At 37.9% G+C, this 24,372-nt stretch overlaps 1 protein-coding gene across 5 annotated transcripts in view; it reads right to left on the bottom strand.

The window, feature by feature from the left end:
* The window catches only part of Sncaip (synuclein alpha interacting protein), a 149,251-nt gene that overhangs the window by 93,075 nt on the left and 31,804 nt on the right, over window positions 1-24,372 (bottom strand). The gene's annotated exons all lie outside the window — the stretch shown is intronic.

The following is a 24,372-nucleotide window of genomic DNA, read 5'->3' on the forward strand; positions in this document are numbered from 1 at the left end:
GTTTGTGACTGATTATTGTCAGTATGGGCAGGTAATGTACATTATAATGTAAGGAGGGGAGAGAGGATAGCTGGCTGCCTGAGCTGCTGCCACTCCCTTGGCTCTCTGTTCTTTGCTGTAGCCATGAAAGGTGGTTCTCTGCCATGTGCCACTCTGCCTTGGAGCCAGCTGAGTATGGACTGAAACCTCCACTGACTGTGAGCTAAATAAACCTTTCCTTCCCCCATTTTGGGTGCCAGGTATTTTATCCCAGCAAGGAGAGAAGAGTAACTGAGAAACACACCAAACTTCTCCAGGTCTGACACCTGGAGCCTTTGGTTTCCATCTCCTCTATCCTATGAAGGATCTGTTTTTTGTACTTAAATGTGTATAACCTCAATTCTCACCAGTCCTACAAATAAGTCTCATCCCAACTTTGCATTCCATCCTTTCCCCACTCCTCTGGCATGTAAATTCTCAAAAGAGGCATCTACTTCATCATTGCTATTTTATGGGCTTCCTTTTACTTAATTCAGCAGTTTAGTTTCTACCTTTTCCCTCTGAAATGATCTATAATAGTATCACCTTTTGTCACTAAATCTAACTATACCAGGACCTGACAGACCTTCTTTTTCCTTTAGGCTATAATTACTTTCTTCCCTATAGTCAAGAGTATTGGTCTATGTCTTTTCATGTTCAGACACTGATCCCTGGACATATAGAGCCCATCTATTCTTTTCTTTTCTTTTGGAGGTCCTGGGGATTGAACTCAGGCCCTTGTGCTTGCCAGGCAGGTGCTTATGCCACTGAGTTCTCTCCCCAGCCCTCCCATCTATTCTTGTAGGTCACCACCTGATATAGGTTCCCTAACTCAGGGTTAACGTTGGTACCACTATTTTCGGCTCAGCTAATATTACAGACATGGGTGTCATCCCCAGGTCCTGTTTCCTTCTTACCTGTAAGTCTATCATCTTGTCAATCACAGTTTTATTCTTTCCATCCTTTCTACCATTTTCTTACTTGCTGATTTTTGTTATCTCTGCCTGAATAAACTTGAGAAAGACTAAAGAAATTAGTGTTTTTACTTCTTTAAAATTATTCTGAAGTCTACAGAACTACCAAAGTGACCTAAAGTGAAGTATGACTTTCCACTTTCATCCTGAAAACCTCGCAGTGCTTCTCATTACCATTAGGGTAGGTGGGTAGCTCCTCCAAGAGCCCCAAGATACCCTCCTGTCAGGTACTGACTTCTCTTCACCTTCTACAAATGTGACACACATGGGAAACTTGAAGAATACTAAGGTGTTTTGTCTATTCATGATGCTTTTTGTTCAGGTGCTTTGATTTATGCTGATACCTCAGAGCATACGTTGTCCTCATAACTATACCAAGCCCTCCAACCATGGACCTTTAGTTTTTCACTTGCCAGTGGTACTATTTGATAGCTTAAAAATGTATTAGCATAAAACACACATTTTCATTAATCTCCTTCAAAATACTCCTCCTCACCTAGAATACACCCACCCCACTGCTCTTGCCACTTCTTGAAGCAGTTTTGGAAGTCTTCCTCCATGAGTGTGTTTAGTTATGCTGTACTGGCCACCTCATTGTCCTGAATTAATTCAAAACATTTTTTTCACAATCATTTTGTCTTTGGGTAAGACCCACAAGTTGCATGGGGACCAATTCTAACAGAGTGAAGGAGGGTACACTGTGATGTTTTTAAGAGTTTGCCTTTTCACTAGATAGCACTTGGCAGCAGCATTTACTGCATTTTTAAATCATATATCATAGATTTTCATGAAAGAGGGTTTCCAGACCTGCTTTAGAAGGTAGGAAGAACAATGGCATGTGTGTTTAAAGACAGGAAGAGTACTTGGAGGGGCACTGATGGCAATGTCTTTTACTGTAATAACATGTTTGAAATTTAAACATTCACTGTATACTTTGGTCACACATCATACAGCCTTGCCCTATTTCGTCAATGATGTCTATGGCAGCTAGAGTATCATCTATCCCTGTTAAAAGGCTCTGACTTTCAATAACAGACTTCTTTCTTCTGTTCTTCCTCCCTAGGAATGGCAATGGCTTTCCTGCTTTTACTAGGTTTAGGATTGGATGATGTTGTTTAGTTGATTTTTCAGCTCTTCCACCTTTAAAGTAGTTCTCTATCCTAATTTCCTACTGTTTGAAATACCCAGAGTGATTGCTGCTTATTCTGCTGTAACCCTAATTTACTTATTTATCCTTTAAATTTCTTACCTTAAGGTAATTTAAAAGGCCATTTCCACCCTCAGGATAAATTTGTCTTTACATAAAAAATAATTAATTATTTAAAAGTAAAGGAAAAACATCTTAAAGGGCTTTTCAGATACAAGTGTGGGTGTCCCCCAGTATAGATCCACAGAAATAAAGGCGCTAGATTGCTGACCTGGAGGGACACAAAGAGCCATTCCTCCAGGAACAGAACCTTGAAGGGAACAGGGGTTCTCTTTCTCTATTACAATGGACACTAAAGGAGAAGCTTTTACATTTTTCCCCTTAATGTAATTAACTTAAAAGTCTGTTTCCATCCTCAAGATAAAAAGTTTGCCTTTAGATAAAAAACCCCACATATTATTTTCTTAAAAAAAAAATCACATTTCCTAAGATTTACAATAATAGGCTTTTCTTTTACTTTTTCTTAATGTATTAAAGGCCACAGTGCCTAAAGCAGTCAAGCTACCTCAGTCTTTGAGAAAAGCATCCCACCTTGACAATGTCAGACATTAGTTGCTGGGCAACCTTGTGTCTTGTGATACTAACTTTGCAAAGGTATAAATAAACACCCCTACTATTATTGTTTAGGTCCTCTGCCAATCAGGCAAATAGGCCTCCATCCTCTTATCTCTTGTCTATCTTTTCTTCATTCCTGCTGTAGTTTCTCCCAAGACCAACAGGTCCCTATATAGACTTACTCAAATGCTTTATGTGTTTCTTTTATGATTAATCTCCTATGTTTTATTTCATTGGGAAAAGCCACTGAACACCACTATTTGCAAAATTATAGATTATTTAGTACATTTGTACCAGCTTACAAATGATAAAAAAAAATGATATGGAAAGTACTGCAACTTACTAAAAGCCACATAACTGTCTAATAGCACAGCTAGGTAAAAGACATATCTCTTCTACATTGTCCTGCCTACTATACTTTTACAATTTACTAAAAGTAAAGTAAAATAAGAGTTGGTTACCCTGGGGCACAAGGCATGCCCCCCAGCCCTTGCCAGAAAATGTCAGTGTGCATTCTATGCAGGGGCCCAGGCTGTGCATCACAGCAGCAAACATCTGCAGGTGCATCAAGCTTCCCTGGGGAGTGGTATCAAGATGTTGCTGTTACATCAATTTGGACCTCACACCCACTCAGCACACTTGCAGCACAGTTCCAGAAGGACAGAAAATTCTCATCCCTAGGGAACTTTCCAAATAAGAGGACAAGGAGGAGAGGGAGAGGGAAAAATTGTAAGAAAGGCAGGACAACATGGGTATGCAACTACTTGAATTATCAGTAGTAAGTGCAACCAAGTCATTGAAAAAAGCAAGAGCCCATAGTACCTAGAAGCTCAATTTATTGTTTTAAACACACACGCCTTTACCCTCTGACCACATATTTTGTCTAGGACTCCAACCCTTACCAAACTTTTTAGACAAAATTAGGTTGATTCAGGGTGGTATAGCTTGCAGAGACCTACAGAACTTCTCGAAAACTCTCTCCTCCAAAGCGAAGCAAGCTGGATCACATGTTGCTGCATTCAATCGTGTGTGCTTTTATCATGATATCTTTCTGAAAGAGAACATTGCCAAGGGTACTTAGTGTGGTTCATGCTCCGTTCAATCTCATTGGACCCTCTGCTTCACTCCATCAAACCCTAAGTTCTTGGCTCATTATGTTCTTTGTTATCTAGTGAAATGTAGACATTTTTCAGTTCCCTCCTCATAGTCAATCTGATTTAGAACTTTAGAATATGTAACTAGAGGAATGTGTAACTAGTGTGTGTAGAGGACTCCTACATTCCTAGGAGTCCTCTAACTTCAAACACTCTCTTTACTGATAAGACTTAAATTTCCCCTTTTAATCCATTATAATTCTCTTCCAGTCAGTACTGTAGTTGTCTGAATAGTTCTGAGCTCAACAGAGGAAAAAATGTGGCTCTTCACCACCATTTCTATTTGCTCCATTCCTGGGGTCAGAAAACAGATTTGCAAGTCTCCAATGTACTCCCTGTGGTGAGCCATAGCGACAATCTTTGTAGGGGTAGTTGTTGGTGGCTCAATGGGCAGCAACATCCACATATATCTCAAACTCTTGCCAGATTTCTACTTCAGTGCTTACATTTTGCAGGCATTTAAGCAACAGAGGTTCAGAGTCTTTATCTGTTTCACAAGCACTTAGAAGTACTGGGAGGACAAGTGGGCAAATCTAGACCAAGGCTTTAGAAGGGTGACTGAAACAAAGTGCCCATTAGACATTAATGCTTTCATTATTATTCTCTTTTGATTATAACTGATAAGCAAAATTACTCAGTATATCAAAGTCAGTGATAATCAGGAGGTCAAGACCCTGTTACTGGAATTCCAAACACACATTTTGTCTTCCCTCTTTTATTGTCCTCTACCTGAACCCATTCTCCAGTAGAAAATTACTCAGATCATTCTTTTGTAATTGTGATTATTAGTCACTTTTTCTAAACAAAAACTTTTCTTCAAATTTATTTAATCTGTTTTATAGACAATCAAAAGTTGATCATGCTAATCCAGGGCACCAATGATTTTCCCTCCTTTCTCTATACTTAAGCTGTCACCAGGAGCTGATGATATCGAAGTAGAGGATCAAAACAATGGTGATGGAGAAGCTATTCAGGAAAGCCCAGGGGTCAGAATGAATAAACATGCTGCAAAGGATCATGCTGCAGACCCTCAGGATAGGACACTGCCCTTCACGAAGGAATGACAATAATTCTACACAGGGAGTCCTGGTTATCCAATTTCCCAGTTTTAAGGTTGCACAGGGATATAAAAGTCATCATAACACAAAAATATTCATGAACTGTTTATTTTTAAAAAGGCATCTCCCCATTCCTGCTTACAACAGCATCTCTCTGTATCCATTAACATCTTCGGAATTTCACTGGTATGGGAGATTTCAAACTCTCTTTAATGTAACACAAATAAAATACAAGTAAGTTGAACGTGGAACTGCAAAATGTGCAAAGATGTAAGATTGATGAAGTCACAGAAAGAGAGTGAATAACTGAAGAATACATCAGGCCACTAAAAAAGTAGGAACAGTTAATTTTAGAAAGATATTAATAGAGATAATGGCATGATAGATACACAAGAGAACAATTTGACTATCAAAGGAAAAAAGAGAAGATGGTACATTGATCAAGCCTAAGAACATCTTGTGATAACTGACTCACTATGTACAGGAAAGCCAAACAAATCATGTAATATGATGGTATAATTTTGTAAAAGAATTGCTTGCCACTTCATTCCAAATTATAACCAAAAATTTTTAAGCATTATTGAACTTTTTTTCAAAATTTCAGGCTTATTTTTCAAAACAAATTCCAATTGTGTGAACTACTTATTATTTTTTTTTATATGTATTTAGTACAGGAGCTTACTATGCAGCTTGGACTTGTAGTGATCCTCCTGTTTCCAGCCTCCCACTGTTGGAATTACAGGAGTGTACCACTATGCCTGGTCTCAGTGGCTAGCACAGTGTGTCCAGGGGCAGGATCTGTGGTATGTGGTGCCAGGGATTGAACCCCAGTCCCTGAGCTTGCCTCAGTAGGTACTTAGTCCACTCAGATAACTTGCTGGCCCTTATTTTTATTTGCTTTTTAAAATATTTATGAGAACACTGCTCCAACTTTTACTAGCTCCACTTTTTAAATGATCCTTTTTCCTCTCCCAAATATTCACAGATAATGAGGATTTCTGGTACATACAATCATACTTTTTTTCTCATGGAGTATAGTTAGAGACATTATAAAGTAAAAAGTGTTAACTGAATATAGTTCAGAAAACCAAAGCTCTCCTCTTTTCAAAGTAGAGTTCCAGCTAGTAAATATGAAGCTAAAGAGACATCACTAAATTTGAGCAATTTATCATGGTCACATAATTTGTATATCCAGCTTCTAAAACTTACAACTCTGCAAAACTGGTACACTTAATGCTCATTTTAGTCATAAGAAAATGGATATATAGAATAAACATGATTCGTTTATTCACAGAGCAAGCAACCAGTGAAGAAAAGATCACAATCCACATTAGAGAGGAGTCTAGTGGCACCTGATGTTAATAATATGTATATGTAGTTCTAGACACTAGAGTTGGTAGGATCCATTAGATTCAGGTCAGTTACTAGTACAACCCTATTCATCCCCAGCCGCCACAAGAAAGCAACTGAAAAACAGTTTGTTAGGCAGGCTGTGCACCCTTCTCAGAAAAAAAGATCCCCAGCTCTAACATGGTTCTACACATGCACTTTAACTGGTGCTGCTATATACATGTGAGGTTCATGTAAGCATTTCCACATATTTGCTTGTAGATATTTTTAGCAGAAAGGCTGGCCATGTCATTAGACATTTAGGTCTCAATGTGCCAGAAACAATTCTGATACTAAAATGTTTACACCATCCAAGAAAGAGTGGTGGGAAAGTGGCTTCAGCTCCTCCCCAAAACCATGTGTTCCTACTTCTTCATGAGAGAGAGCAGATAATCCACTCTGCACAGAGGAGTTGTCACAATGCAGCACAATCTCTGGGCTGTACCATGTCCTGAACACAGGAATCTTTTACATGAGATCCTCCTTACTTGTGTTCTGTAACTCAGCTCATGTTACGGAACAAAATACCTTCAAGCTTAGAGACTCCTGGGCCACATATTACTCAACTTAAAGACATGTTACTCCTCACCTTTGTCAAATAAAAATAAAACTAATGAGACTTTCCAATACTAGCTATATTTCTCTCACAATATCTTATTAAATAAAAGTATGCATTAATTTATTAAGCTTTCTTGAAAAAAGGCATATAATGGATCTGTAAATTATATTTCACTGTAGGTCTAAACATCTCATGTTTCTCAAAGCAGCAAGACATCACATATAAAACATCTTAAAAAACTGGCTTGACATCATTTAATAGCTCAAACCAACACATTTCTATATCTAGACTTTACAACATGATGCCATAAATTATTTGGAATTTAAATGATTGTTTTAATATTATTGTTTTTAAAAAATATTTTTACTTGAAGATAATTTGATATGTACCCTATAAAATTATTTTTATCTTGACAATTGCGTATGAAGAAGTGTTAAGAACTTCATAGAAAGTATTTAAAGGGGCCAGATAATTTGGAAATATTAAATGTTGAGAAATCATTAAAAAGCCAAGAATTAAATTTTTTTAATTTGTATGATTTGTTTCAGGGAAGATACAAATTTTTAGCTTTAGATTATGTTACAGCTTATTACATGTATTCAGAAGTTTTTGTGAGTTCAAAAGTTCACAGCAGCAATTTATAAGGGTATTAGCTCTGAAGCAAGCCAGAAGGAAAGTTGTGCTTTTAATCAGCAACAACTCCACACAGCAGCAGACCTCACCAGTCTGGTGTGATATAGAGCACTGCAAGTTCATACACTGCCAAGACCCTAAAGTATGGTTTTTCACAAGGTGAATTTAGAAATACAGCAGCAAAACAACCCGTAGACAAAGGCATTCCATAGTTGTAATTTTGGGGAACTGTGGCACTAGTCTTTCTTTAAAAAGTGCATACATTGTAGAGATAAAGAAAAATTGTTCATTGTGCTAAAGAGACTAGGAAAAATGTGCCTTTCTCCTGGAAATGAGACAAAGATTTTTTTTGAAGGATGTAGTCCCCAAGTGAGGCTCTAAGGAAACAAGGTAAAAGACAGCAGTGTAAGAGATTCTGCTTCAATGATTAAACATTTCTCAAGCTTCCCATTATTTACTAAGAAACAAATTTTAATTTCTTTAATCCTGATATTGAAGTCTATATAGGGATGGAGAGGGGTCAAAGATAAGTACTCAAGTGATGGGGGCAACTTTTTGTGAAGAATGCAAGGCTCTTCTTTCATTCACTCTTTCCCTCCACTCGTTTATCAAGCGCCACATGCCAGACCCTCCAGCAGAACAGGCCCAAGCAGCACTCAGCCCCAAGGCACTATTTTACTACAGCATTGCTCAGAACTTTTGGGCTCATGGGAATGTTCTTTATGTGTGCTGTCCAATGTGGTAGCCACTAGCCATGTGTAACCACTGACCATGTGAAATGTGGGCTGCTGCAGTGGAGAAACTGAATTTTAGATTTTATTTCACTTTGATTATATTTAAATTTAAGTAGTTGCATATGGCTAGTGGCACTACTGAATACAAGAATACTAAATGGATTAATCAGACAATAAACAAGTAAATAAGTATATAAAATCTTTTCAGGCTTGGATACATGCAATATGGGGAGGGGAAATAAGGCTTGGAGGGTGTGCCAATTAAGCTTAATTGTCAGATGGACTGGATTAAGGGACTCCTGGAGACGATCATGTGGGAGCTATACTAATCAGTGGATGAAACCACTGATGTTCACAGCAGAATGTTTTGTTAGGAGGTAGATCACAGTTGTAGACTGGTCACTGGAAGCAGGACATTTGAGGGTATATCTTTTCACTGGTGCTTGTCCCCTGCACTTTGTTTCCCAACTTCCATGAAGTCAGCAGCTTTGCTCCACCAAATACTTTTGCCATGATGTTCATGCTTTGAAGCCAGCTTCCATGGACTAAACCCTCTGAAACTATGAAGCAAAATAAACCTGCCTTCATTTAGTATGTGGGTTCCAGGCATTTGTTCCAGCAATGAGAAAGCTGACAAACATAAAGGTGGGGTAGGTTGTGTTCCTGTAACTGACAAAAAAGAGATCAGGGCATGTAAAAATATGGGGTACAAGACTGTAGGCAGAAAGCACTGCAAGGATAAGAGCACTAATACAGGAGTGTGTTTAACAGCAGATATAGCAAGAAGGCCACAGTGCAGAAGAATGGAAAATTATCAGGTTTTATCCTTTTATGAGAAGAAAGCGGAGATGTGTGTTCAGAGCCTTAAGAGCCCATGAAAAAGAGGCTGGAGTTGCCTCCAATGTATGCAGAAGCCAGTGAGTAGTTCCAACTGCAAGAGCGTAGAGCTGATTTGTATTTAATAAGATCAGCTACGGGTTTTAGTGGAGAACAAACTGAAAAAGAATAGAGAAAGTGGCCAGTTAAAAGAACTCTGAAGAGTCCAAGCCTGATGCTCTAGTGGTTTGTGTATAGCAAGATGAGCAGACAGACTTAGAATATATTATGATGGTAGAGCCAACTGTGCTGAGCATATATTTGTAAGGAAGAAGAGACATTAGTTGTAGAACTTATCCACTTATCCCAACACGACCCCCACCAAACATTGGATGGATGGACCTTAGAACCATAAGAAAGAAAGCTTTCAAATTCCCAAAGTACTCCAACAAGACAAGTCCTTAAAAATATGTTAGAAAATATGCCAGCATACATGTCTTTGAGTATGTGTCATGTACCAAAATTAAATTTTAAGTGAAATGTGCCCGATTATTTCAGTCTGATCAAAATCAATTTAACTCTAGATATATACATTCACACCCGGGTACTTGACTGTTTTGAAACTTGTCAAATTTGGTACTCAGGCATTTTGCCATGAAAATTTTTTCCTAGTACTTACTTGTCTGATTAGTACTTGTCACATGAGCTAGAATTTGGTGTTGATTGCCTAATGACTCTCTTTTTCCAGCCAAAGCAATTTGTTTGCCATGTGTCATTTTTGGTACTCATTGTTCCTCCCAGAACTAATCACTGTGAATTGGTAATGGCCCTTTAGAGAGGAAGCAAACTTGCAACATATTGGTAACAGAACTACACTTCAGCACAGTATTAGACACAATCTGCATATACTTACACATGCATCAATGACATCTACTTTTTTATTTTTATTATGTATTTAGTACAGGGTCTACATGGTCTCCCTACATAGACTATACTTGTAGTGATTCTCCTGTTTTCAGCCTCCTAAGTGTTGGGATTACAGACATGTGCCACCACGCCCAGTCTCAATCACCATCTCCATACACCCCTGGGGCGGGCCCAGCACTGCAGGCCGGGGATCGAACCCCTGGCCCCTGCATCTGCCTAAACAGGTGCTTTGATCCACTGACCTATCTGGCCAGCCCAACATCTACCTTTAATAAGTTCTCCTAAACTATAATCAAATGTATCCACTAGGAGAACTGGGGTACCATTTAATTCTCCTCATCGTAAATGCTGTTTTCAAGTGTTTAGCCCTAGCACTAAAAATGTATTTTCTTACATTTGTTGGCAGAGAAGGCTTTCTGGGCATGGTACTTTTTAACCTGACTTCATGGGTACCACTCCAGGTACGTTTTTAACCTAACTTCAGCCATACAGAAAAGGGGAGGACTAAATAAAAACAAGTGACCTAGTAAAATTCTACCTGCTATTCCCCTCAGTGTGTCTAGGCCTGATAATGAACAAGGGAGGCTAGACATTAAATTAGCTGTTCACTCCATTGCTTCGGTTCCAATTTATTTCATGCTATAGAGACCTTATCATGCCAGAGGCTTTTCTAAAATTCAAAATGTATTTTTTCCTTCAATGTAGTCTTACCTCATCTGTTGCTCAAAGTGTTGTTTCCAGTGGTAGGTCAACCTGACGGCATCGCGTTTATGGGGAGGTGGGTCTCATGGGCAATTTAGCCAGCTTTCAAGTATCATTCTGACTCCACATAATTTTTATCTTGTGTATTGAATTTGTAACCTAATTACCTTATAAGATGAGGGTTCCCTGTGTATCATTACTAGCACAGAACTGCTTCAGATTTACTCAGAAGGAAAATGGTGAAAGATATAACATTGCTACAGTTCAGTTTCAAGGAACTTGAAAATCAAGTTATCTCATAATACTGGCAGGGGGAGTTATATATGAATGACATTAACAAATGAAAGAAAATATGCAAATTTAGGGGGTCTGATCTATTACATTTCTATTCTCTGAAACACTGTTTTATTTGGGGGGACAGTGGTTGAGACAGTACTTCAGCCCCTCAAGTGCTGGGGTTACAGGTGTGCATTCACCACCATGTTCAGCTCAAACACTGTTTTAAATCAAAGTTGAGTTTGTTAGATGGTTGTTTATATAACCTGTGGGATAAGAAACAGGAAACTGAACTCGAATTTGCTTATTTTTCTAGAATGTCGAGGGTAAGAAGCTTACCTCTCACAGACCACATGCACCTTCTCTCACATTAGCTTTCTCCTACTAAAGATTGTATGATCTCAAAGCCTTTATATTTTTAGGAACACAAAATTAGAATTTATATCCTGACACTTGCAGATTTGGGCGTGATGCCTAGAAAAACAAACATGCTTAATTAGGCTTAAAGGAAAAAAATACAACTGGAAATTAATACTGGTGGTTTAAAAATGCAATGGAAAACATGGCTCATATACACTGAAGGAAATCTGAATATGCATTGTTCTTTAACCCAAAAATATAAAAATAAAAGGCTAGTTGATCTGCTTGAAAAGGCATGTTTCATTTACTGTTTTTGATTAGTTTGCATTTTTTTTTGCTCATGTTTAAACTCCTACTAGGCTGATCATTGAAAATATATAACCCGAGTCACATAATATTAACATGATTACTTCACTAGGTATCTGCTCCAAGACAATCAGTTCTGTCAGGGAAACTCTCTTTCCAATTACCTTTGCTAAAATGTTGCATAAAAATATCAGGCCAGTTCATTCTTTCCATAGCTTTAGGCCTCACTGACATGTAGATGAGTGTCTGATTCAATGACAGGCCTGAGGCTCGACAACCTGAATGTGTTTCCTCCACAGACACACCCGCTATGCACTCCAGCCCACAAGCCCAGAGGGCTGCTCCACAGGAATTCTCTGCTCTCCTCACAGGCTTTCTGAAGAACAGGGTCTCATAACGCATGCACTCAATTATCAACACATTCTTCCTTCAACATAATGAAACATGCAACAAGAAGAAAGTTCCATCTGTACTCCAGAAAAAATGAAGTACTTGTTTTTCTGAAGTAGGAAGAATAAAGCAAACCAAGAAAGTGCAACCTCAAATGCCTATTGAATGCAAACAGGTCATGTACCTGAACTCCACATATCCTGAGCTCAGGGTCCACCTGGCTGCCCTGGTTCCCTGTATATCCTGGTGCTTTGTTCCATGCTGCAGCATGATATGAGCTCAATATACATGTATAATATGAGTTAATAAATGCTGTCTATGGCCAGGTGGGGTGGCACACGCCTCTAATCCCAGCACTTGTGAGTTTGAGACCAGCCTAGGCCACAAAGTGACCTCAAGGCCATCCTGAACTGCATAGTGAGACCCTGTCTCAAAAAAGACACACACACACACACACACACACACACACACACACACAAAATGCTGTCTCTGAGTAGCTGTGTAACTTTTCGCTCTTATTCTCTGGAGAGCTCTCCTCACCTCTCCAAAGTGTACTGGGCTAGAACTGCATTCCCTCTACTTTCATCTCCACCCGAAGGCCTCCCTACAAGCCCTGTTTTCCCTACAGCAGCTGACTCTCCTGCCAATTATCTCCCAGCTGACACTACTTTTTGTTATAAAATACACAAATCATAAGTGCATAGCTTTGTGAATTTCCACAAATGGAAGCTGTTCTCCTGTCCCTTTTCGATCCCTAATTCCCTTTCCAGAATCCTACGTAAGTAACCATCGTCCTGAATCCCAACATAATAGATTATCTTACCTGATTAACTTTATATAAATGGAGCCACACAGGATGTATTCTTGGTGGGGGATTGGTGGGTTTTTGTTTGTTTTGTCTTTTACTCAACATAAGGTGTGAAAGACTTATCTACACTGTTGTGACTTTATTTTTCTTGCTCTAAAATTTTACTCATACTAAGTACTAAAGCAATAAAGAAGAAAAATGCTTTTGAAAACATTTAAGGCAATTAAACAGTGAGCACATAGACCTAGGTCATCTTTGTTCATGTGTGCAGCAAATGAATTCTCATGTAAACAGGGTTCTACATTTACCACTCATAAGTGGAGGATGGTGACGATGCCAGGACTATTTTAGTTAAGATTCTACTGAAGTGTCTATTTAGAGCTACTGAACATCAAGCGTGAATATCAAATATATATCTGTGAAACAAGGTGATTTCAAGTAGCCTTTAAGTCACTGAAAAAAAGTATCTGTTGAATAAATAGACTAAAACAAAGAACGCAAATTTGATTTCTGATGTGTCATTTGCCTACACAATTAAATGAGTTTTTTCTTAGCTTATAGCCATGAAGATTAAAAAGCCTGATTCTTTTGCAAGGTTCATAACAGACAAACAAAATCTAAACTTTAAGTAGGCTAGAAAACAAAAATAAACAAAAAAAAAGACCTCTAAGAACCTCTTCAATAGTAGGGAACTACTTTCCGTGCCCATTTAAAAAAGAAAAGTTTCAAATGAAGATTTATGATACAATACAATGCACATTTTAAAAATCACTGGAATCCCACGTACATTTGTCCTTTAGCAGAATTAGAAACCTAAGTAATCAGAGAAAATATCTTAGTTAAAGCAACTCCAGCAATCTACAAGAAACTGTTAAATATATTGACACTTTTAAAAGAAGGCTTAAGGGTGAGCCAAATAGCTCAGCGGATTAAATAAAGCACGTGTAAGCAAGTTCAGGGGCTGGGCATTGGATCCCCAGGCCACTGTGCTGGCCCCGCCCCCAGGGCACACTGAGACAGCAATTGAGACTGGGCATGGTGGTACACGCCTATAAATCCAGCACTTGAGAGGCTGTAAACAGGAGAATCACTATGAGTCCAATCTAGTAGTAAGACCCTGAACACCCTATAGACCCTTCCCTAAAATACAGAAAAATATAAAAATAAAAAGGCTTAACCCAAACATGACTTTAAACATCACGATGAGCTTGCAAAGACCTTTCCTATTGTTAGTGAGGCAAAAGGGTGTAACCTTTGCTGACAATGTGGAACTAACCATATAAGCAGCACATTTTCTGGGAGGGTGTGGCTGAAATCTGGTATGAGGAGCAGAAGCTACAAAATAGGTGACTTTCACTGGAAATATCATATTTACCTATCGAATTCACTTGTAAAAACATTGTTTACAAACACCCAAGATTTTAAAAACTGCACCTTACTGATCACTTTATTGATAAGCCTTGTTGCTTTTAGGAGAGTAGACAGATCAGACATGGCCTGCCTCCTGGAGAAAATCCATGGATGAATTCAGATTTTTGGAAGACAAGAGGTCATTACTGCTGCCAGACCCCTCCTTAACAAGATCATCATCTGGTCTTCTGGTATACAGCTGACACTCTGTATACAAACTCATTTGGTTTAGATTAGAGTTGGCCAAATTTGCTAGGCAGCTAGCCCTCCCGATGAGGTCAGCACAAAGATCCCAGTCACAGCTGGAATCAAATGCAGACAGAAGATGTTGCATGTGGCTGATTAGTGCCCTTTGTTGAGGCCTGTCTGGGTTCTAATGACATTAAATGCAAAACAAAAAAAGCTGTTCACTGGCTGCATAAAGTATATAACCACTACAGAGGAAAAATGTCTTTAATCAGTCTATATTTTTAACTTTCCTTAAAATCAAATAAGCACTTCTATTAGTGGAGGAGAGAAGACATAACACAAAGAGAGATTATTTACTATAAAACAGAATTCAGAGAGGGCAGAAAAAGCCTGAGAAGAGATAATATATTTGTATGCTACAGAACTGACTTAGTTGCTTTTCTCTCCTTGTTGAAATAAAACACCCAACATCCAAAGTTAAAGAGAGAACTTATCTGGCTCACAGTTTGCAGAGATTTCAGTCCATAGTCATCTGGCTCAAGGCAGACTGGAGTAGCTAAGGGGCCTCATAGAGCAGAAACAGTTCATGGGAGGCAAAGATAGCAAAGCAAGCAAGCGAGCAATAGATCTTAGCAGTTTTTCTGATCCTTTCATAGTCTAGGCTACCAGGAATGGGATGGTACCAAACCAATTAAGGCTGATCCACCCTTAATCCCAGGACCCTTAATCCTAGCATTGCACCATGAATTAATCACACTTCAGATTTAGCTACCTCTGAAAAAGCTAAACCTATGAGGGTTTGGGGGACATTTAGACACAAATCATAACAAGACTATAAACTAAATATGCTGACTCAACAGGAAAATGTTGGACGTATAGACAGATACAGCAAAATTGGGTCTGGGTTATGTAACTGATATGCAAAACACATTTAATATTTTAATAACTATCTTCATGATTAAGAAAATTTAGAGCCAGTGAGATAGCGTAGCGGACTAAGTGCCTGCTTAGGCAAGCACAGGGACCAGGGTTTGATCCCCATTGGCCACCAAGACTGGGTGTGGTGGTGTACATATGTAATCCCAGCTCTGGGGAGGCTGAAAACAGGAGAATCACTATGAGTTAGAGCTGTGTGGTGAGACCCTGTACCAAATACATAAAAAGGTAAGTTAACACTTAAAACTATCAGCAAAATGAATACTGAATATCTTAGTTTTGGTTTTTTTGAGACAAAGTTTTGGTATGAAGTTCAAGCTAGCCTCAAACTCACAGAAATTCTCCTGCCTTAGCTTCCCAAGTGCTGGGGTTACGGGTATGCATCACCACAGGTTTCTGTTAAAGCCTCCTTCTAAAAACTTCCTTTTGTAATGCCCTTCTATAATTTTCTCACTCCATCAGGAACAAATCCCCTGATCTCCTGTACCTTTTCTTTATTCCATCTCCTATGACAGGTGTTCCTTTGCGTCAGGCTTTGCCATGAAGCACCCCAGATGATATGGAGACCTAACTCTTGATCCCACCATACACATGCTCTGCAACCTTTAGGGTTTGTCACATATGTAAACACAAAAAAGTAAAACAACATGCTTGTCCCACAAGCCCTGCACATAAGGTTGGTCAGCAATGAGCTGTGAGAGTGTAAGATAAAAACCAGAGAAGTGAGTAATAAGACTTTTATAGTCAACATTGATCTATGCAAAACTCCAATTCTTATAAACACTCTGTGAGGCATAATGTGTGCATAAAAAGAATGTGTAAATCTAACATAATTTCTCCTTAGTACGTACTAAAATAATATAGAAAATTATACCATTCCAACTAAAAGATGTTCATAAGTTGAAACTAATCCTGGGAAGCTATGAAAGAAGAAGTTATTTTCTATGTGTGGATGTACCTTAATTATCTCTTATTTCTTTCATATGACATAACTTTTTATGTATTAATTAATCTTTTCAGCTGGGATGAATCTAAAATTCAGATACTAGGATCCTTAGTTTACTCCCAGTGTAGAAATATGACATTCAGTTTTGGGTTTTTTTTTCTGACCCGGGCCCCATCCTTCCTGGTGCTGCTCCCTGCTTCCCTTCTCAGCCACAAGGAAAAAAGCATCTCTGCTCTATTCCTTCGTTGTGATGCTTCGGCCTTGGAGCCAGCCAGGCACAGACTAAATCCCTGCAACCACAGGCCAAAATACACCCCGCCTCTTTGAAAGTTACAGGGGACAGATATTTAGTCTCAACAATGAGAAAGCTAATTGACAGCAGGGCAGCCAAGGGCAGGGAAATGCACTATCTATAGCAAGCCCTTATAAAGTTCCACTTATTTTGAAAACAAGAGTACATTTCTATAACTAGTATAACACGCACAACAAGATGAGTCAGCAAAAGAGACCAGAGAGCATGAGATGTCACCATTTGTAAAGGTTTGTCTGTCAGGCCTTCATGCAGAAACACAAACAGCACCATGCAATTTGTCTAAAGACAGGAAACAGAAGAAAAATGGAATATCTAGTTTGAGGTATAGAAGTAGATTGTCTTGCATAAAAATTTTTCTTCTCAACAAAGACCTAATATGCTATTATTAGTTTTTAAAAGTTGATGTATATAAGGAAAAAAACCTAAAGGTTTTCAACGAATTAAAGCAACATGATTAGGACACACATCATATCTCCCTTTCTTTAGCTGCAAAGCCTAACAACACTCCTAGCTTTTGCACCCCTTTGAGATAGTATCAATGGCACTCACTAGTACCTCCTGGGAAATTCAAAACAGTTCAAGTTCTATTCACCCGGAGATTTGGATTTCATTGTTCTTGGCCTGGGACTTAGCTTCAGTATTTTTGAAGACTCTTCAGGCAGTTTCAATATGTGACTAGAACTAAAATATCTGTGCTAAATATTCTGAAAAGGGACAAACAAAAAGTGTATTGAAATGGAGAGGCCAAAGGAGGCACATTCAATTCATAATTAATGGTGATAGAAAATTCATAGCTATAGCTTTACTCCAGAGGTCTTTATTATTGGAGAAACATTGCTAACAGAAAAGGTTCAACATACTTTTTCATTAAAAAAGTGAGAAAGATCACACTGGTGTATTATATTAGAAACGAAGTTTTAACTATAATTATAGCTGTAAACTAAAACTATAATTATACCTATAAACTATGAGAAAGACTAGATCAAATGTTGATTTTTCTCTCATCCAAGTATTAACTAGCCCAACCCTGCTTAGCTTCTGAGACCAGATGAAATCGGGTGTATTCAGGATGGTATGGTCATAGATAAAATGCTGATTTTCTAAGACATGAATTTTTGTCTAAAATTATGTAACAGGTCAGCCTAAACTAGATTATTGCAATGGTACTCAAAAAAATCGTTGATTTTTGCAAGAGCTTCCTTTGAAGCTCTTGATTCTGAAATAATTCTCACATAAAACATCTACTTATGTTCTCATCATTTTCCTGCTGCAACTGTTCATCTATCTAACTCTGCTAATGCCCCATTTATCAGTAGATTTATATGTGATCCAGGCAGCTTTTCAATATTCATTTCTTTCAATTAAAGATCATGCCATCAATTTCCTGTTATATGGACTGTAATTATATATTTAATATTGTATTTTTCACATTAAATTCTAGGTATCTTATAAGCATCCTCAAATAACAACAGAAACATTAACCAGATTGTGCTTTAAATAAACTTTTTAGGGTTGGGGAGGTAGCTCAGTAGAATAAGTGCTTGCCTGGAAAGCACAAAGTGCTCAGTTCAATCCTGGTACCATGAAAATAAAAAATAAAAATAAAATAAACTTTTTAAAACTAGTTGTTTCATCAATGAATATGTATACTGCTCTTAAATCACTCACCTTATAAATGAACAGTGGAGATGCAGATGATTTGGGAAAGGTGCTTGTTACCACAGTATTTATTCAAGAACACCAATGTAGAAACAATAATAACTGCCTATACCATAGTGTTCCACAAAGTGAACATTGGTTTACTTGTCTCTTTTCCTTATCAAACATGAAGGAATAAACTTTATAAATAGTAGTTTCAACTGGGGAGATAGCTCTACAGTCTAAGGGCCTACCTGGCAAGTGCAAGTTCAAGGACGTGGGTTTAATCCCTGGTTCTGCATGCCATGCCGGCCCCCGTGAAAACCACTGAAACTAGGCATGGTGGTACACACCTGTAATCCCAGTGCTGGGGAAGCTGAGACAGTAGGGTCACTGCGAGTCTAAATTGCATAATGAGACTCTGCACCAAAGAAATAAATAAAAGTTGAAGTTTCTTCTTTTTTCTTTTTTGGCTGGCTCAGGCTGCCTTATGGTTCGGTCTGGTAAGGCATGTGGAGCTGGGGATCGAACTGCAGTATCCCTTGCCTGAAGCCTGACTGCATTTGCATAAGCATGGCACTTGAACGACTGAGCTAACTGGCAGGCTCCCAATAGAAGATTAAAAATAAAAAATAAATTGTTTCTATGCTTCCCATTTTTTAAGTAATAGATAAAATACTTGGGAACAATACATTTTCAAGCCATTTCTCAATTGTTATATTATTTTGCATGAAAGATAAATGTGCTTTAAATTTAAACTATGAAATCCCAATGATTTATTTATTTATTTATTTATGCAGAACTGAGGATGGAACTCAGATCCTTGCGTTTGCCAGTCAAGAGCTTATCCTACTGAGCCATCTCCCCAGCCCCATTCCCAGTGATTTAAACAAAATGTAAATATAATCAATTTTCAGCATTCTTTAAACTTCAAAACCTACTACAAATTTAAGAGATTAGAAATAAAATATACCTTGCTTTATTTGTTCATAACATGCTTGATAATGTTGAGAAACAAAGGCTATGTAATTTTGACTGACAACCAATCAGATTGAAAAATGCAAAAAAATAGTAACACACCCTTCAGGTGTATTTGTGAGGGAGTTTCCACAGATGACTGCTGTGTGGGAAAGCAGCCTGCAGAGGAGAGCCAACCTGAATGTGGATGGCATTACCCCAGAGGCTGGGGTGCTGGATGGAGCAAAAGTAGGGGGAGGAGGTGGACACCACGCAGCAAATGCTTTCTTGGCTTTTCTCAGCGTTCTGGCTGCCTTGGGCGAGCACTTTCACTTGCCATGCCCTCCCGCACTGACATATTTGTGTTCACAGGCCTAGACGCAATGGAGCCAAGCAGGGCCAGGGACTGAAACTGTGAGTGAAGATAATCCTTTCCATTTCAGATTAATTTCTCAGAAATTTTGTCATAGCAATGGACATCTAATCAAAAAAGCCAAAAAAAAAAGTTATATAGAAGGAAAACACTTTTTATTCATTGTAAATAAAAAATGTCATCAAAGGGAAAGTCAGGATGAGTATTTTCCAAATTCAACTTTTCCCTTCCTTGATTATCCTCACAATGCTACTTCAGATGAAAATACGTAAGATATTCCCTCATTTCATAATAGCTCATAAAGAAGACACAAGAAGAACTATTTGGATAAAATTCTTTCTTCATAGGTGCCATGTCAAATGCATTATTTTAATTAAAAACATAAAAATTTCTAGAAATTTAAATTTGTGTAAAAAAGGGCACAGGAAAATCGTATCTGCACATATGTGCAAGTATCAATACCTTTAAAATTACCTGAAGTAACAGAACACTTTCTTGAATGACTTTGATTATGGGTTAGCATGTTTAATACACACACACACACACACACACATTCACATATACAAACATGAACACACTACTGTTATCACTGCAATCTGGCCTCTGCACAGAAGCCTCTCAAGAGAGAAAAAGTCATTTTCTGAGGTTCTCCCAGAGCTGGTCAAGGAAAGCAGAGCTGGTGAACAGATGTTCTTGGTGGCAAAGATGTTATGATAGCCACTTTATCACAGCAAGCTTTGAAAACCATTTCTCACACAGACCTTCCAGAAGGTTGTAACATATCACGGATGACAGAGAACTCATGGTTTATCTTTTCAAATAATATGTGGGTGAAAGGAAGAGAGGCAAAAAACACTGGCTTCCTGAAGGGTCTACTGAAGTACATACATTTTTTGCTCCAGCAGCATGAAAACAAATGGGTTATCTCTAATCTAGTGATAAAAATCAGCTCACTAACATCTGGGAGTCATTTCTACAAAGCTTCTCTCAAACTCTGCTTTAATTATTTGGTCATATAGTTAATGTGATCGAAAGAAGCTCTATGCAATCCAATGACAACTGTTTTCATTATATTCATAATTATATCCATACCATCAGTGTCTCATAGCTTCACATGGCAGATATTTCAGTAGTCAAAGCTACTTTCATGTCTCTACTAAAGAAGGTTTTAAAATTGACTTCTTTCTTGGCTTTATACTATTATTAACTGGACATGTCACAAGATTGTCAAATAAATCATTTTGGCTCTATTTTCACTTACCCAAACTCCAGTAAGTCACTAGAAATGAAATCTAAAAGTCCTGTTATTTGATAACCAGGAGAAGGACATGTGTACCTGCTCACCTGTCTAGACCATCTCCAGCTTACAGCCTTCAACCTCTATTAATCCACAAATCTATTCTTTGAAAAGGCATGATCTAATTGAATATAATGGTTGAACTGCCTTCTGGAAAAATCATCCTATTTGAGACATGCTCTGTTCTCACATCTTTAACACTGGAATCATACTTTTAACCTGATTTAAGAAGTGATCCTATACTTAGAAAACCTAAAATAACTTAGGAGATAAATTAAAAACATTTTTTATTTGAAAAAATCTCCAAGAGGGTGAGTTCTAAATAATAAAAATGCCACTAGTCATCAATTGATGTAAACATTCTGTTTGGTGTTCCAAAGTCAAAGAACCATGATTGCCTTGATTCTCCAATGCTTCCAGGAAGATGTGCTGCGCTAGACCATCTCAAGAATAGAAATCGTTAGAAGGCATGTGTCCTGGCCTGAAGGACTAGATCATATTTTATATTCCCCATATGTATCATTTATTACAATGCTTCAAAAATTTAAGATGCCTATTAACAACAAAATGTTAAACTACCAGTTAGAATTTAAAGAAACAGGAAACTTCTCTTCCTTCCCCTCTTTATTTACTCCAATCACCATTTATCTCATGATCATTATAAACACACATACATATACACACCACCCATGCTGTCGGTGTTGAGCAATGTCAGAATCTAGGAGGGATAAGCTACCACCATATTATCCTATAACTGGAGATAGGATAATAGAAATAATAGAAACAGAGTAACAGATAGGTCAAGCAGGGATTTATCACTGATACATGGAGGCTGAAGGATGTCAATTCCTTTCCAAAACATAGTCAAAAATTTGGGAGCTGGAGAGATAGCTCAGCAGCATAAATGCTTGTCTGGAAAGTGCAAGGTGCTGAGTTCAATCCCAGTACCACACAAAAAAGTGTAAAGCATCTACTGTAGTTATTCCAATTCTGTAACTAATATATAGCAAGCAGGCGCCAACTCCAGAGTTATAGGACTGTTCTAGTCTCTCCAGAACTTTACATATGTTCCAAGAAATAGTTACCAGGAAAAAAAAACAAACAAAAATCTAGCATCCTTACTATTTTGAATTTAAGTTTAAAAGTAAGAAACATTAGGTTCATTAAAAAAGCACACTATGCATTACAGTTAAGATGCACAAGAGCACTCCCATCAAATAAGAACAACAAATTTGATGTTAGCACTTTTGAAACATAAAGCATCACAGACCCACTGTTGATGCAATTAGTGAATTTTGACATCTGTCCATGGTTGTTTGTTTCTGTCACATAGAACTTCAGTAGGTTTTAGTACATACTCTGAAAAGGCTGTTCAGCACACATATTCATAATCTGTTAAAACTAAAACGTATTTGGAAAAATGTGTATATCTGCTATTTACCAAGCCTACAGTATTTTAGCCTAGCTATTTTCGGGTACCTTATAATTCATCCAAGAATTTTATGTTTCATTTTTATGATGCAGTATAGACTTCCACTGAATGAAAACTACTTTAGTTCAAAGATTAAGCGGAGAAGTACTTAAAATGTTTATAATTGATTAAGTTTGGAGAGCTGAAAAAAGTACAAAATAAAGTTCTGAAAATAAGGGCCGGCCAGATAGCTCAGCAGATTAAAGCACCTGTGCTTAGGCAGACGCAATGAACCAGGGCTCGATCCTGGGATGCTGCGCTCGTCCCACCCCTGGGGTGCACTGAGACAGGGACTGAGACTGGGTGTGGTTTATTAACAATCCCATGTTAATCCCAGAGCTTGGGAAGCTAAGAAACAGGAGAATCACTATGAGTAGGATCTAGGTAGTAAGACCCTATAGATCTTGCACTAAATACAATTAATTAATTAATTAATTAAGAATTCTCAAAATATAGAAAAGTTTTACACTCTAGATACACTACTGCTTCAAAACACTCACTTATTCTAAATCTCAAACCAGCATTCAAAGGAATTTGTGCTTCTCCTTCTATACTTTCCAGTGAAACCACCAAATGGTAGCCCTATACCAATAGCCTTGCTTATTGGTATATTCACAGAGTCTGACTGTACAAGATTGCTGTTTTCCCACTTCATGCATCATCTAGGCTTTCTCTCAGTTCCTAATGGCTTAAAGCTTTTTCTTCTCTAAATGCAATGCTTGCTTGACATGAAAAATAGATGCTAGTAAAACTAATTACATACAATGAAGGAAAAACTTAAATCTCAATCATAGGACAATTAATAATAACCATTAGGTAGAATGATCATACTTGAAGCTATGTTTCATCAATAAAAATTCTCATAACAATTTATTTTTAGGTACATTTGTGACTTTAATAGTCTCTTTACTTCTTTAGGGCAAGTGTCTGAGAATAATTTACTAATTTAATCAACAATTACTCGTAGGCTGCAGATTATATGCTAGGTATTGATCTCTGCACTGAGGTTACAGAAATGAATAAGAGATTCTGGTCTCCTAAAGTCTGTATGTTAGTACAAGAACATAATGTTAAATAATTAAGCATTTAATTTGAGGTAGAGAAGCAGGTTGGGAAATCAAATACAGTAGTACAAGGGTGAGGGCAGCAGTCACGGGGTTGAGCAATTTTTGAACACAATGGTCACAGAAGGACTGGTAAGATGACACATGGACAGAAGTGTTAGAAAGGAAAGAAAAAAAATCATGTTAGATCTTAGCCGTGTTCTACACTTCAATTTGGCCATTAACAGAGCTGTTATCTTGATGTCTACTGAATCACAGAACATTGCTTCTCAACGTAGTGTGACTCTGCTAGTAAGAGGTACATGGAAAAATTTTAATTATCACACTAGAAGGAAGTTTCTATTCACATCTAATGTGCAGAATCCAGAGACAGTGTTAAATATTCTACAATGCACAGGGACAGGACTCCCCACACCCCAACAAATGACCTGATCCAAAGACTTCAGTAGGAACAAGATTATTAAGGACCAAGATTATTAAGGCCTCTCGCAAACCCTCAACACCTTAGGGGAAACAAACAACAGAATGTTACCTGTTGAGCACTGAAGCAGAGCACTCATGATTGAAATTAGTGTAAATGACATGGCTTTGTGGTACATGTCTACAATCCCAGCGCTGTGGAGGCTGAAAACAGGAGGATCATGACAAATCTGACCTGCATGCTGAGACCCTGTACCAAATACATGAAAGAAAGAAAGAAAGAAAGAAAGAAAGAAAGAAAGAAAAGCAAGCAAGCTAGCGCCATCATAGGCAAGAGTTTAACTTTTAAGTAAACCTTTAGCCATCCGCGGGAAAGAGGTGAGAGATAGGGAAAAAGCTAGTTGATTTAGTTTGACAGCTACATAAGTTTCAACATTAAGATATTTTTAGTGTCATTGGGAAAACGTATTAGTATGAAGACTTCTGTAATGT

The sequence above is a fragment of the Octodon degus genome, unplaced genomic scaffold (assembly GCF_000260255.1).
Source record: "Octodon degus isolate 3935 unplaced genomic scaffold, OctDeg1.0 scaffold00040, whole genome shotgun sequence".
Classification (NCBI taxonomy): domain Eukaryota; kingdom Metazoa; phylum Chordata; class Mammalia; order Rodentia; family Octodontidae; genus Octodon; species Octodon degus.